Source organism: Electrona antarctica (genome assembly GCF_951216825.1).
Source record: "Electrona antarctica genome assembly, chromosome: 16".
Taxonomy (NCBI): Eukaryota; Metazoa; Chordata; class Actinopteri; order Myctophiformes; family Myctophidae; genus Electrona; species Electrona antarctica.
Window position 1 is genome coordinate 32,825,314 of NC_136797.1, and position 17,398 is coordinate 32,842,711.

Sequence of the window (17,398 nt, forward strand, 5' to 3'; positions counted from 1 at the left end):
CAATGTTCCCTTGGACATTCTGAATTGTTCAAGACGAGACAGTGCTATGGTGGAAATTCAGGACAATAAAAGATAAATCACAAAGAGGACGTTCAACTCAGTATTGAAGGGATTAGAGGTGTTCTTCACTAGCCAATGACAATAAGTCCCTGCCGCTATACAAACAAAAGTTGTTTCAGTGAATCGTAATCAGAGATGCAATCAAAGCCAATGGCGATATCTCTGCTGTGATTAGATTTTGGTTAATTTATTTAGTCTCAGATTTGGGGAAACCGTTTGATCCTCCCAGTGGTCAGGAATGACCACATGCATGCAGCACTAAATACAATCCATTTGTTACATCTCATATACTGTATATATTGTACAGGTACACACACCCCTTGACAGTGCAGCAACAATAGTTTGTCCACTCTGAGAATCAGTTCACTATTATCTTCATGTAAACTGAAAAAGAAGATGCATAAATGTCTTGTGTAACAGCATTTCAAGCCTTAATTTGCTGCCTTCAATTTCAATTTCCCATACATTTGTGCTCTTAGCACATTTTACATTATGCAATTGTTTGTCATAATTGGTATATAACTTGAATAACAGCCCACTGAACCCAGCCGCCCCACCCCATACACACACAATTTTGGTGTGATTGTTAACAAAAAACATTACACATGCTACGAAACGGAAATCGGAGAAAATATCCAAAATGACCCCCTCACCTCTGTGTGCTTCTCTTGCATGTGGAGGCCTAATTCTCCACGCAGTGATCACTATATAGATGGGATTAGATTAGGTTAGATAAGATTAGGGATTGTTTGAGAATAAACATTCAATGTGATTCCGAACACGTAATCCTTGCACTATAGCCTGTAATCCCTGTAATCCATGGGCAGGCTTGTTTACACAATGCAATCCTTAGTGATATTTAATGTAACTCGGAAGAGAGTACAAACGTAACCAAATGGACCTGGGTCCATTTGGTTCCGTTTGTAGTAGTACTCTCTCCCGTGTTAGGAGTTGTAGGAAAGGGACGGAGCAAAAGGGGTTGTGGATATAAATTAGGATTTATGATCCCTAACCTGAACCTCGCGTCCACAGGGCGGTTTTCGTTCCGAATTGACAGTGTGATCTGGTCTAGAGCCCTCTTTCTATATATACACGGTCATTTGCACACACACATATTATATCTCTAAGACCAAGACTGGATCAGCAAACTGCGAAGCGACTTGATCCCAGTCTAGTAATCCCTGGTGTCCGATCCCTCTGCGGTGTCTCAGGATGTGTCTGATTAGGCCCAGTGGGTGTCCGTCTTCCCTCCAAACAACGTGAACTCTGTAGGGTCACCAGCTGTCCTCAGTACACACTACAGGAAAACCATCCTGGCCGTGACACATGATATGCGATGTGTAACTGTATCGGATTATTTATATAAAATCTTTATCAGCAAATGTGGCAGAAGAACACTGAAACCCTGCCACGTCTTTCAGTGAGAGTAAACGCCATCCTCTGAGACGCCGATACGCGATACACGTTGTGGTAAATGTATCTGTCTCTCAGTATGAAATTCTCATCTAAAATGTGACATTGTTTAACTTTGGATCATATAATTTGTGCACGGTTTTGTTGCTTAATATAAAAAAGAAATGGGGGTCGAAGGATTACCGTGATCCCATTTGTGGACATTTATGATAGCAGTCGTTAGGCTGGCCTTGAAGATATTGTAAAAACTCACAGCTATAGTGCAACTTTTATTTATGATGTCACTGATTTTGTGATGGCTGGCACATGTAGCAAAGTGGTCGTTTTTTGAAAAGGCCAATCATCTCAGCTTCATTGGTCTAGTGCTGAAGAAAGATTATTTATAAGTCCCAATCAAAAAAGCTGTGACCGAAAAGCTGTTGCATCACGTCTCTCTGGCACCCATAACTCACTATACACTGGGAGATTAAATGTGGAGCTCGGTGAATTAAAATGGACTGACCGGCGCTTGTTTAGAGGCTGGCCGTGGCATGCACAAACACATACACACTCACGTGCACATGCCGACACAAAACCTGGAACGTGCGCGCGTGTGCGCACACACACACACACACACACACACACACACACACACACACACACACACACACACACACACACACACACACACACACACACACACACACACACACACACACTCTCTCGCGTGAGTGAGTGAGTGAGTGAATCAATTCCTGTCTCCGCTATCAATCCATATCCCGAACGTTTGGCCTCTTTCTGTGAATAAACTGAGCTACAGTCCTAACAGCAACCCAATATTTTATATATTTCACTGGTGTCAAAGTCTCAAACTGAGCTGATACCTTCTGGCACTTGGCAGAAATGTCTCCCCACTTGAAAGGTGCTTGGCCGAGAATAGCTCGAGTTTTGTGTCTGTCAATGTGAAAATGTGTGACGCTGAAAACCGATGATCAGTGGCCTATCGTATAAGATGCTGCACTGTAAACTCCTCGGTGTTCATTTGACCCTGCAGAGTGTGCAAATCGGTCCATTTGGTTCCATCTGTTCCCTCTCAAGTAACCCTCAGGACTTTGCGGTGTATTCTCAACACAAAAAAAAGTCTCTATTCACCTTGAAAGACAACCGAAACAATTTGTACTTTGCAAATGTCCTTTTTGTTCTACTTCCCAGAAAGCCCTCCATGTGGTGATGTCCTCAATCAGTGGGAAACGGAGCACCGGTCAGGGCCGGGAGGGGCCTCGCTCACCCGGCGTACACGGCGGCGACAGAGACGGACTCAGGTAACCAGGAAAGTGTAATTACGAGTCCGCCTGATCCCTGTGAGTGCTCCCAGTGACCACTTTCTCCGCCGGCGGCACCGCAGGCTTTGGCACGGGTGGCAGAGAGGGTCACTGTTTAATAATGAACAGGTCGAGCCCGCTGTAACGGATACATGCACCTGCTTTATGCATCAGTCAATTACCTAATTAGAACTCTCTCCCTCAGGGGAAAGCTAATACCTGTCTCGCTGGAGCGGCAGGACAAGCCCTCCATGTGAACGGAGGCGCTTAGCAGACAGACAGATACCTGTGTGTGAGGCTTTTGTGTGTGTGTGTGTGTGTGTGTGTGTGTGTGTGTGTGTGTGTGTGTGTGTGTGTGTGTGTGTGTGTGTGTGTGTGTGTGTGTGTGTGTGTGTGTGTGTGTGTGTGTGTGTGTGTGTGTGTGTGTGTGTGTGTGTGTGTGTGTGTGTGGGTGTGCGTGGGTGTAAGTGTGAGCAACAATAGAAAGGGGGTCCCGTATTGCTTTGCGCAGATCAGGTACCCAAGGACACTCATGGGAAATTGTGCTCTCTGAGATTGTGATCCACTGACTATCCAACCCCCCCTCCCCCCCAACACACACACACACACACACACACACACACACACACACACACACACACACACACACACACACACACACACACACACACACACACACACACACACACACACAGAGAGAGAGAGAGAGAGACCCCCCCTACACACACACACGCATACATACACACCTGCCGCCCTCGACTATTCAACTCACCCTGAGAAAGTGATCCATGAAACTCAGATGACGGGGGGGGTCTGGGGAGTTTGTACCCTGGTTCTTTGTGAGAGGATTTAGATATACAGTATTTACTTAAAGTGGGCACGCTCACCGGAGCTCCGTGATGAGCCAATCATCGAGTGGTGCTGAGGGTGGTTTCTGAGGGTGCGGCCGACTGATTGCGAGGTCAGACCGTAATAGTCTCCTGGTGGACGCTGGCGTGCACGGCTGTGCAGGGCCCACGCTTTAATGACGCAAGGACAGCTGTGTCCAAAGTGTTCACTTGAAGCGTTCAGCATGGGAACACTGAGGTGGAGCCAGGGGCAGGCAGAGGAGGGAGAGTGATGACGAGGCCGCCTCTCACACGGTACTATCTGCCACGTTAATTGTGTCCATTTGTAACTCTGAGAGTGCACAAATGTTATACGGGTCCTTCTGGTTCCACTTGTGCACTCTCAGAGATAAAAGGAACACTTTACCGATGTAAAACTTTATCTTGATATCCTGATCTGGTCCTCACCAGAGCCATTGAGAGAGAGAGTTACAAGTCGTAACTCTCTCTCTCTCAATAGCTCTGGTGAGGACCAGATCAGGATATGGGCTGATTGGCTTTGGTATGTCGTAACTTACGACATACCAAAGCCAATCTGTTGTAAATAGAGAATATTATTCGTCCAATATTCAGTATTCAATAATGTTTTGCCAAAACCACCTAACAGTTATTGTGTAATTTGTTTCGGTGTGCTCAGACATAAAGACAACAAGAATAAGAAGAATGCAGACGTAACACTTGCCATCGGGCGACCAACAGTTCCAAACACTATATTGTGCATGCAGTTCCAAACATTGAATCCTTATAGTGGGTGTTGATGAAGCGCGCGTGATACATCAACCACGTGATAGCACTGCGGCGAGGTGAAAGAGTGGCATAGCTCTCTCTTACAACGGTCTGGTCCTGCAATAATGCTCATTATACGACAGATACCATTTCTGTCTTGCTCTGTGTACCAGAGGTGGGCTGTGGATAGTTCGGAAATCGGCCTACCAGTGATATCATCGGTGATGATTCCAAACGAATGGAAAATACAGCCTCTCTCTTCCTGGCAAGTATAGCACGCTGAAATAGAAGTCACTGTTGTTGCATCAATAAGACACTGAAAAAAGTTTTGATGATGTCATCAGTAGACTAATTCCCAAACGAGCCACTCCACCTCTGAGGCACAGAGCGTGTAGACAGAAATGTCCATTTGGTTACATTTGTAACACTCTCAGAGTTAAATAAACGTATTGCTGTCCATATACAGTAAGAGCAGAGACGGAGGAAGGAGAGTTGGAGTGATGAGACTCTCACTTTCTCAGAGGCAGAAGGGGGCGGGGGAGGGGTGGACATTCAGGATCGGTCCGATGTTTGGTCCATATATCTTCATCACGGTATCCCATGATCCCACACTCTGCCCCACCCACCTCGCTCTGTCAGGGAATGAGAATGACAATCAGGGAAATGCACAAACATCACTCCCCCTTTCCCAACCAAACCAACAAGACATTGCCGTCACCGATAGCCCGCACGCACGCACGCACGCACGCACGCCCGCACGCACGCACGCACGCACGCAGCCACGCACGCAGCCACGCACGCACGCACGCACGCACGCACGCACGCACGCACGCACGCACGCACACACACACACACAGTGTTTTACTACACAAAAAAAATCAATTCCTGCTTATTAATAATGACTATGGTGTAAATCTCAGTGCTCCAAGGGAGAAGGATAAAATGGAGAAAAGAACTGGGGCTGGAGATGGGGGGGCGGGGGGGGGGGGGGGGTGCATGTTCCTAAAAATCAATTTTCACACAACAGAACTATTACGTTATTGAGAAGTGGGATGACTGATTGGGAGGCTGTAGCGGGAAGGGAGATGTAGAGATGAATTGCCTACTCACACTTTTTGTGTGTGTGCGCGCGTGTGTGTGTGCGTGCATGCATGTAAGGGTGTGAGCTGTGTCTATGCCTAGCTGTGCATGCACAAGGGTGGTCATTTCTTTATTTTACTTTGGTGTGACTGCCATGTATGTGTGACTGTTTCGGTATATTAAACCATCTCGCAAGAGTAACAGGGTTTATAATTAATTACTCTTCATTCCTCGTAGAGTACATATACTGTATATTGCTGATGGTTATATTTTGCCAATTAAGTTAGTATTCAAAGCACCTAATTATGTTGTCAACCATCACTGTTTATTAAACATATGTCCTTCCTTCTTCCCACCCTTCATTCCTTTATTCCTTCATTGGTTGGTTAATACTTCTTCCTTCCTTCCTTCCTTCCTTCCTTCCTTCCTTCCTTCCTTCCTTCCTTCCTTCCTTATACGTCCTTCCTTCCGTTGTTTTCTTGCACATATTGTAATGGCTGAGATGAAGAAGTGACACCAAGCCCACTTCTTCTGCTTAGCATCCTGAAGTAAAGAGAGGGATGTGGCCTGTCTCAGCGAGAAATCCCAAAGTGCTTGCAGACTCCTAGCTGCTAATACAGCTAATGCAGTAATGTAAGGGCCGAGGCGATTAATGAGAGCGCTCTGGCCCTGACATCTCAGACACCCTAATGTTACTGCAGCGTCTCCCTGGTCGTGCTTTAATCCATCACCGGCCACCATAACCCAATTACAGCCTGACGCTTTACTTTTAGCTCCTCTGCTGGGTCGTTCACACACATCTGTAGAGGGCACACAACCACACACACACACACACACACACACACACACACACACACACACACACACACACACACACACACACACACACACACACATTTAAATAAGTGTTTGAGCATAGACAGACATACACATTTTGGGGAGCGAAAAGGCTCTGTAATGGCATAGTTATAGACACACGCACGCGTGTGCACACACACACACACACACACACACACACACACACACACACACACACACACACACACACACACACACACACATAGAGTCTCGACGGATTCAGTCATGCAAACTACAAACAACAACTTATTTTTTCATACAAATCCCTATATTACTTTAGATGTCGGCTATTATCCTTCTTATGTCAACGGGGTGATCACCATGTAGGTATTGTGGTAAACCATTTGTCCCCATGCACATCACCCAATGTGATCACCATGCAGGTATTGTGGTAAACCATTTGTCCCCATGCACATCACCCAATGTGATCACCATGTAGGTATTGTGGTAAACCATTTGTCCCCATGCACATCACCCAATGTGATCACCATGTAGGTATTGTGGTAAACCATTTGTCCCCATGCACATCACCCAATGTGATCACCATGTAGGTATTGTGGTAAACCATTTGTCCCCATGCACATCACCCAATGTGATCACCATGTAGGTATTGTGGTAAACCATTTGTCCCCATGCACATCACCCAATGTGATCACCATGTAGGTATTGTGGTAAACCATTTGTCCCCATGCACATCACCCAATGTGATCACCATGTAGGTATTGTGGTAAACCATTTGTCCCCATGCACATCACTGAATGTGATCACTCAGAATCACTTAGCAGAGTACAAACATGCAAACGATATGTTGAATATGACTTACTTACATTTGTAATATGTCCAACATTAGCCTATTACCCTCAAAACAGTTCACCTATACTGCAGTGAAGTAGGTGAAGTAGGAGTATAAAGTAGTAGGTTTGAAACTCGTAGATATTCTGGCCTTTTGACCACTGCTCATTCAGAGTACTGTACTCTGATTTATATTATAGTCAGCTAATTTCCTCATTTCCTGGATCCCCCCATTGTGTAACTGGCAGAACCCCTGTCTTGTTTTGATAGTAATCTTAGCATTATGCCCGGTTCCCAGAGGTGCATCAGCATATAGGCTCCAGTCATGGGGTTGGGGGGGGGGGCGGCGGGAGGGGGCATGCACTGCATTTTTCATGAGACCCTCCTGTGCAATATTTATGATCCACCCTGATTCATTCAAAAACAATACTTAACTTTTTTTCTTCCAACAGGATCACTGTGACAAGATCCAGCTGCCAAACCCTGGAGCACGAACAAAGAAAGTTTGATGTGATGCAGTGCAGGAACGAGAAGACCTTTGCATGCTCCTCATGTATACTTCATTGTACAGCAGTGCCGCACGGCAAAACAGGCGACCTGCAAGCTCACAAAGTTCAGTGAGCTTGTAGATCTAGATCGGCTGTCTTTGCCCTGCGATAACATAACCCGACAGGGTACAAATTAAAGCAATAAGCTCTAAGAGGGCGCGGTTTACAGTGATTTTAGAACAGCTACTGTAAGTGGCGTTGTTAGGTACAATGCAGACTCAGACTGTACTGTAAATCACGGCCTCATATGGTGCCTATTGCTTTTATAAAACTGTTACAAAATATGGCATGAAAATCATAGACATAATATATCATTTGATCATTTGATATGATCATATCATATCATTTTAATAACATTTTCACCACAAGAGTAATTGCTCAAAGGAATCAGTCCCCCCATAACTTTCTGAATGGTGAACAAGCCGTTGGAGCAGTCATTATAGATACTTACCACTGATGTATTTATGGATTCTTTTAAACACTGCTTTTAAAATGCATCTTAAAACATTTTTTCATTCCTTGGCTTTTGAGTTTAGTAACCTACTAATGTTTGTTTGTATTTTTATTGTGCTTTTGAGGTGTTATTGTACTTAGTTCGGGTGTACAGCAATTTAGTCAACTCTGCTGTTTTAAATATGCTTTATAAATAAAGTTGGAATGGATCAAATTTTTTCCCCAATGTTCCTCCCTGCCTGTATCCCTCTCTCTTTCTCTGTCTCTCTTTCACTTCCGTCTGTTATGTCACAGACTCACAGCACTGTAACCGCATTGTCAATCCAAAGATCTATGTACTGGCTTCCTTTAAATCAGGTGGATTGACTTCTTAAGAGTTACTGGAGTAGCCTATTTCCATTAGCCACTCCCCAACTACTGCAAATTAACTTAAATGTACCGCTCAATAAAGTTCAAGACAATCATTTGCATGTCAATGTCCTCTTTTCTTTCAGGGCTCCCAAACATACAGCTGACTCGTGCAAATCCTCCAGCAAAGTTAAGATGGCTGTGATTTTGCCCTACTGTTGCCAATTATACAATTATTAGCTGATTGCTAAGGGAAATGGAGTTTAATTGGAATGGGAACTTAGCAATCTGGTATAATAATAATAATAATAATAATAATAATAATATATGAATAATGATTAAAAATGTCTTCAATTTGAAAATCAGTTTCATTTATTTATTTCCATCTCTTTCAGTTACATTATTTGCTGTTGTGAAAGGGGTGTATTGTGATGTTGTATAGGGGTGTATTGTGAATGTGTATCTTTGTGGGGGTTCTCTCTCCTGATTGGATAAAAGTAGTATCCCAACCTGAAAATGTATTTTCTGTGTACTAAAGAGTTGGAGAGATAGGGAAGTTACTGAACTCTTCATAGCAATGATTACTATTGGAATATATAGAGCTAACCTTTCCACAACAAATTTACTTTGTCGTCTGTTGATCCTGTTTGGAGTTGTCTGTTAGTCATCAGACTATACAGCTAATGATGACTCTGCCGTTGACGACAATTGACAACATGAAGCATTAGTTAATGTCTCCATCAATATTATAGGTGTCCAGTAGGCCTAATCATATTACGGATGGCTCCGAACAGTTTAGACCAGTGAAATGCATGTCAGCCTATACCTCTGGATAACAACATAGTAGCGTATCTGGGAGAGTGTGTTCCACATTTACATCCTCATACATCATAGAACTTACCCATATAGTTTCATTTGACTAGCAGCGATTAATTGTATGTCTTAATATGACATTCAATGCCACTGCCCATCTTCCAATCAATAGATTGAAAGACGCGTTTCTGATTACACTCCCCCAAACCGCTGCTCTTCTTTCCCAACTCTATACCATCGTCCCTATAGCGTCTGTGTCATCATCATTAACACGTGTTTGAGCTGGATTCATGTCACTAAATGAGTTACCTCGCATCATTAGTGGCTGAGATCATGTTCACACCAATCTAGCAATACTGGAATCATTGAAGAAATGGGTGTGATGTTAGGGGTGAGTGCGTGGGGTTCTATTTAGGGGAGTCACTGGGGTTGGGGCGGCTAGAATGATACCCCCCCCCACCACCACCTGCCCACCACCTGGAGAGTAGACTGCAGGTGTTGACCAGGCCCCTGCAGGTAAAGTGAAGAAGGTTTGATCAGATGAACAATGCCAAGGCTAGGGCTGACTTTATCTGTCATGATATTCTACAGTACACCATATAAAATCCCCAGTGTTATCCATTTGTAACTCTGGGTGCACAAATTACTCTTACAGCCTTGTAAGCAAAAAATGTGTCTCTCCACTATCTCTCTCTCTCTCTCCCTCTCTCTCTCTCTCTCTCTCTCTCTCTCTCTCCCCGTCCCTCTCAGATGTCAGCCTGCCAGAGACAAAGTTCGTCAGAGAAACAAGAGGGGTGGAGTCGTGGACCTCTAAGGAGGAGACCTCGCAGCACGCTCAAGTGCTATAAGTGCCCGGGAGTCGTCTTACAAGAAACACTTATTGCATTTTGTATTGAGCATGATGTTATGAAAAATTAATGTAGTGATGGTGCTCCCGCTTCTCCAGTGTGTGTGTGTGTGTGTGTGTGTGTGTGTGTGTGTGTGTGTGTGTGTGTGTGCGTGTGCGTGAGCGTGCATGTGTGTGTGTGAGTGAGTGTGCGGATGAACACATGTGGCTGAATGTGTGTGCTGTGCAAATATTTGGTCTTGATTTCTGTGTGTCTGTGCGTGTGTGTATGTGCACGCGTGTGTGCGCGCGCACGTGTGTGTGTGTGTGTGTGTGTGTGTGTGTGTGTGTGTGTGTGTGTGTGTGTATTGAAACTGGTGCCAGTTGAACGTGGGGGACTTCCTTGCATAACTAAATACAGTACATATCATGCAGATTTCCATCTCCAGAGGCCTGACATGTCAATTAAAAGTACCCAATGAATCAATGACAGGCACTTTATTGACAATCGTTACTGTACAGGCTTCCCTGGATTTGGAGCTTATATTCCCTCGGTTCATGCATAGTATTGACTTCAGTATTGGCAAAGCAATAGTATAAAAATACTATACCCGAAAGTGGGACGATACAGTATACACAAAAACAATAACGACAGAAAGTAATGCTTGCAGTGCAATGCAACATGCCATAATATTTGCAGCACTTTAAAGTGAGCGTGGTATGGGACGTGTGCTACTGTAGTGTATGTCATGGTGTTGGATTATGTTACATGCTGTAAACCAGTGATTCCCAACGTTTAAAAATGTAAGTACTCCCATTTTATATATGTACATATTTTTATCTTTGGGCCGCATTCTACAATGTAAAATCCTCAGTCTGAATTAAACTCTGACAGTATACAAATGGAACCTTACATGCCCAATTGGTTCCATTTGTATGGACTTACAGACTCGTAAGGGTTCATTTGGTTCCTAACTAAAAATAATTTACTTGGGGACCCCCTGAAACCTCCTTACAGACCCCTGGGGGTCAATTGAACCCACCTTGAGACCACGCTGGGCAAGACCCACTGTAGAGTGTATTGGCGGAAGTACCACTCAAGGAAATGACGTTGACGCTTTACAAATCTGTTTACATTCTCTGTGAATGAAACAATGTTGTGATTGGTCAAAAAATATCCTATCCGTGAGAAATACAACTGATAGATGTTCCGGCCCGACACTTCCGCCGATACACTCTCTGCCTTAGGTTGTGACCAGGCTTTTCTCTTCGCAGATGAGTAAGGCTGCCTTGAGAACCAGTGCACTACAAATTCAGCAAAGTAGTATATCCTCCAATAGTAAGAATGGGAATTCAATTAAGTTCATTACATTCTCACAGAGATAGCTCAGGGTGGAAGAGTACAGCAACTTGCAATGGGTCTGGTCTTCAAGATACTCAGAAGAAACCGGGGGCAGCAGTGGCTCAAGGGTATAGACTAGAGTCGTTCGATACTGGGCTCCACCAGAGTTTGTGTCGAAGTGTCCTTGAGCAAGATGCTGAACCCCTGCCATCAGTGTGTGAATGTGCGTGTGAATGGGTGAACGTAATGCACAATCTATGTAAAGCGAAGAAGCGTCCGTCTCCCCCTAAATTCAACACGTGTTATCCTTTTGCTATAGTCTGTACTGTACTGCTGTACTGCTTCAAACTGCTTATAAAGTATTACTGTATTTTTTGTGAATCTACGGGTAAACCAGCTGTAGATTCACAAAGGTACTCCCCACCTGTATTCCATTTCATTGTGGAAAATAATGCAGCCTGTACCCAATAAATGGTTGTGTATTATTTTGAGTAGATCAAAAGAAATCTTATATGAAGGGATTTGGCAAAAATTATATGTTCTGTGCAATTTTCTTAAGTTACCAAAATGTGGCCTGGCATTGAATCAACCAGGATTAGGGACCTTTTGAAATGCTTTTTTTTAATGTGCGGCCATTTACAACAGATATTCTGTCCACCTTAGCTGCATATTGCATGAATCCAAAAATGTGTAGGCCTACATGTCCAACATTCATATGAAAATCTGTCAAATTCACAAAATAAAGCGGGGAAAAATTGCGAAAACAGCAAATCTACAAGTTCACAACACGTCACAATGCAACGAGTGGTGACCTAGTACTGCTATGTTCAGTAAGTACATAGGGCTTTAATAAGTGGTTAAAGGTTCTCAAGGTCGCACATAGGGGAGATGTGGTGGTCTTGTGCAAACTGTGGATGTTACGGTAATGAAATGCAAAGTGGGTTCGACAGCTAGAGGCTGCAATAGTTATGGCCCACATCTGTTAGATCATTAACAGCTGAGGTGAAACGGGAAATGATGTTGGTCTGACCCCTGGGCACAGGGGTTGGCAACCCCTGACGTGACACACAGGCACTTTAAACATGGTGTGGCTCTGAATCAGTGGGGTCAAGTGGAGGAGAGGGCCAGCGCCAGGTTAGCAGAAACCAGATCTAGCTGACCAGGGGAGGGATCAGACGTTAAGTCTTCCGGCTGTTTCTGACACCAGACCTGCTGCGCTGCTGCTCTGGGATAAGCATGGATAACAGGCGACAGAGGTAGGTATTAGATCTGAATGTTTCTTCTCTTCTCTTCTCTTCTCTTCTCTTCTCTTCTCTTCTCTTCTCTTCTCCTTTACGCTCTCAGTATCTCTGAAAGTAGGTGTCAAACATCTCTCTAAAGTGATGGATGGGATGTGAACTACTGACCCAATCAAACGCACCCAGAAGCCCTCCTGCCAAGTAACACAAACAACAGCCACAAGACATGCACAGTGACAGGGGTCACTATGTGCTAACAATCTTCTCTACATCGTGCATAAAGGAGATGAGCTGGATAAAACATGGGCAGTCTTTCACATGGCGCCTGAATTACTTATTTAAACACACATATACGCAGAAAGGAAGTCAGCAGACAGTCGCTTAAGGCTATAGAGCTCAGCTTCTGATTGGGCCACACAGTAGAGATCAGCAGAGTATGTCTGGAAGGCTCCACAAGACACAAGTAATATCATATATCTGAGAATCTGTCTTGTACCTCCACAGAACGAACAGCTCATTTTAGGAGTGCCATTATGAAGTTGTTGTAACCAGATTTAGATTTAGATTATTAGATTTAGACTTACTTAAAAATGCAACATCCTCAGTTTTTGGGAATGCTGATTTAGGATGTAAAAATAATTGACATATGCCTATAGTTTTTTCCCCAGAGGGTGAGAAGGCCCTGGCCTCCTTGGCGTGTTAATGGATCAGTAGGATTTTCTCATTGGTCTCCCCCGGGGGTTAAACTGGTGAAAAAACATGTCACTTTGCAAACACATAATTAAAAGCTTACTGTAGCCTAAGCCAGTCTTTTGTGGTGTTATGATAGGCAGCCTACTCCATCCTCTTCATCACGTTATCTGCCCAGGTCAGGATCAGTGAATGAACAAAACAAACTGAGTCTTTGGCCATATATCATAGCCATGCCATAGGCATATCTCTTTATTTATTTGTAAATGTTGTGTTTGTTTTACAGTATCTTGAAATAAACAGATCATGTCGTTGGATACGATAATCATTTTAATCGGCGCGCTTCAGATGCATTTTGACTGCGTCACAATCACTGCATTAAGGTCTAGGGCGGTCACCTGGCGCTTGATAGTGAAGTTGGTGAGGTGATTTCCGGTATCAGACTGTGACAGTGTGTATAGTATATTATTAGCAAAATAAGCCTACACTACATGAGACGTATATCGCAGTAATACAATCAGTCGAATGACATCAACACTGTGACACTTATCACCACCGTCCAGCAAGCAATTGGAACTGTTGCTGAAGCGGAGCCGTTCTGACTGCAAGAGTTGGTGTGCTGGAATCGCAGAATAATGGTAGAATATTTCATTTTATTTCCTCATCTGGTTTGGGGTTATTGTAGCCCTGGTCCAGTGCGTGGTCCAGTGCGCACTGGACCAGGGCTAGGGTTACTGTAGCGGCTTGGTTTGGTCTGGCTGTTTGTTGCTGTGGGCTAATATGAGTCTGTTTGTTAATTTGCACAGGTGTTGTTACTATCTTAAATTAGGCCTACATTGTTCTTATTATGATGCTGCTCGATTGCTCGCGACGCTCTGAATAATGGGCGCGCGTGGGCCGTGGCACAGCGCGTGGCACAGTAGCGGCGTGGGGCAGGGCAGGTTACTGTACAATGTGTACTGTACGTGTGTGCAAGTGTGCAGTAGGCTATGTCCGCCCAGGACACGCATCACCTTGTGTCCTATAGAAAAACGGGTAGAAAAAAAATCTTCCAGCCTTGCTGTTGGCAGGAGGCAGGAGGTCTGTCACAGTTGTGACGGCCTGTCATTTTACAAAGAAGGTGATGACTGTGATATGATGGTCTACTAACTGTGATGATGATGATGATGTTGTTATTGTTGATGTTGATGACTTATTGACACAAGAACAGGTTCCTTGTTCCGAAATTACTATCCCTATCTCTAATCCTAACCTAAACATAACCGCAAGCACGGGAGCAGTGCATGTTCGGACTAACGGGACTTCGGATCTATGGGTAGTTCCCTTACTGACTGTGGACACTCATCTTGTCAGAATGACAACTGAAGAGACAGTAGTCTAGACAGAAACAGTTTGTCTCTGTGTGGTAGGTTATCATGTAGGCTAGGCCTATACAGTGTGTCTGTTTTTATACTTGCTGAAGAACACATTTCCTGTCCTGGCCTGGGGATAAAAGACATTTGAAAGTACACTGCAAACTTGAACGTACTTGTAGAATATGTTGGTTACTTATAGCTTACTGTTTTCTTGTCCACAAATGCTAAGAGTGATATTTTGGTATAGAGCACTGTCAATATCGGTAGAGGGCGCAAGTCCACAGGTTCATGTACTTTTTATTTGCATTGTAATCCCCATAGGGGGATTTTAGATTGCCTCATATAAGAATATAAGAATCAACTGACTGAGAGAAAACGCTAATGTTACTGCTGCTGAATTAGTTTGATTTTCGCTAGAAACAGACTGTATCAAATATGAGTGACTGACTGTCGTAAACGATACAGAGACACCTCCCTAACAATATCGCAGAGACAGCTTGTTTATTTTTGAACCACAATTCTTATATGAGAAGATTTTAGAAATTACTTCCGTGAACCAGGGGATGAGCGAGTGACGTCAGGACTATAGAATGTTGTTTAGATCATGGACATATGCCAGGTTTGAATATATTAACATGGTGTCCTATAGTTACTTTGTAGAACTGAATAGTTTGTTGACGATTCATGCCACTTGCTACAATATTGCACTAATTTGCTCTGTATAAGAGAGTCTGCTAAACGCCTACATTGTAAATCGTACCCACACTTATTCTCATTCCTTTTTATTCTCTGACTATCCCCTGCATGCCCTCTTTGCTCCATCCATCCATCTATTTGCCTGATGGCCTATCCCAGGTTATTTCCACCACAGCAGAGGCAGCTTGGGGTTTAACACACACCCAGCTACAACCCCCCCACCCCACCCCCTTGGACAGCCCCATGCCCACACTGCACCCTCCGACCACACAGTCTTAACAAACACCCCCAGGGGTGATCCGATGCGTCCACTGTGTGTGAGTCGCGGTGGCGTTGGCGGATGCTCTCCACCTCGGTGTGTCATTGCTCCCTGCCTCTGGGGCTCCAACGCTGCCTATAATTCGCAGTCCACATAACCTTTAAGTGGGGCTGTACGAGGGAGGAATGGACAAATAAGCCTGTTTGCTGCTTTTGTTGAGGAGTAGCCAGCCTATCACTATAGCTTCATCATGGGCCTCTGTTGCTTAAAGCCATGATAGGGCTGTGTGTGTGTGTGTGTGTGTGTGTGTGTGTGTGTGTGTGTGTGTGTGTGTGTGTGTGTGTGTGTGTGTGTGTGTGTGTGTGTGTGTGTGTGTGTGTGTGTGTGTGTGTGTGTGTGTGTGTGTGTGTGTGTGTGTGTGTGTGTGTGTGTGTGTGTTTAAGTGCACTGAGAAGAAGGACATGGAGCAGTGTCACATCTGTATCATGTATCATGTATGTCTTCGGGGGTTGGATGGATTCAGGTCCAGCGTCTGGCTCCTTCATATCCCTGCAGGGCATAAAGGACACTACAGGCAGATGGATGCGGTATACTGTGCAAGGCCATTCAGTTTCAAGAGCTACATTACAATTAGGGGTGTAACAATACATTTTAACAGCGATACGATACATATCACGACACATGGTTGATGATACGATACATGGACGATATTGGTTCATTATGGCGATACGATACGATTCAATGATTTGAATCGTATCGTTTACATATCAATATACTTAGATTTTTTTTAATTAAAATCGATATTTCGATACAGTTACTATATCGTTACACCCCTAATTACAATGCATCTTACCGTCTTACCATATCATGAACTTCAAAAGGAATATGCACAGAGAGACGGAACATTGCTTGTTTGTTTTGCTATTGATTGCATCACTGTGTCCACTTAGAAAATTAAATGTACAGTAATTTCTTTGACTATTACAAATATCCCAAAATTGTGTAATTTTCTAAATCTTCAATATGAGCAGATCTATAAATCTCACAGTGCATTGCGATGCAGTGCATTGGGAGCTTGTTGATCATCTAATTTCACAATTCGATATTGTAAGTAGAGCTTAAGAGGTTAAGGCTCTCAAAGCCAACAATAAAGTGCTCCATCATTAATTGATGGTTGATATTGCTCCTACACAACCCTCCTCCCCGGCTTCCTCTTGACTCCTTGATATTAACTGTGTAAATTTGTATTGACATAAGGTGTTTTTGTATCCTGATTGACTTGGAGTAAGATAGTCATAGCTGCTCTAAGAGCTTTAAAGATAAAAGGAGGATGCTCTTGGTGAGTGCCAGAAGAGGCATTAAGAGCTCTTTATTAGGTAATCACACAGAGACAATGGACATAAAGCACTCCTGTAAAACAGCATAACGATGAAGGCGGAGGCCGGATTCTTTACAAGGCTCAACGTTCACTTTATCCATTAGCATTAATTAAGTAAATGGAAGTCATCTGTATTGTAGCATGGCAATTAAGAGAGTGGATCAGCATGGTTAAGTGATGACACGATGGCACTGATGATTAAATGAGTACGTGTTAACGCTCGTTTTACTATACACATCTAACTAATATCTTCATGCTTGGTTGGTTGGAATAATTAGTAAAATAAATATAATAGAGTAAAAGCACCCATTGAATGTAGTCGTGAGGAAATTTAA

General features: G+C 43.7%; 1 long non-coding RNA gene across 2 annotated transcripts in view; it reads left to right on the top strand.

Moving 5' to 3' along the window:
* LOC306939626 overlaps positions 1–8,527 on the top strand; it is an 82,112-nt gene extending 73,585 nt beyond the window's left edge. For both annotated transcript variants that reach the window (XR_013791896.1, XR_013791897.1), the window contains exons 4-5: positions 2,665–2,774; positions 7,570–8,527. This is a non-coding gene — a long non-coding RNA (uncharacterized lncRNA). The remainder of the gene's footprint in view (positions 1–2,664; positions 2,775–7,569) is intronic.
* The last annotated feature ends 8,871 nt before the right edge of the window (positions 8,528–17,398 follow it).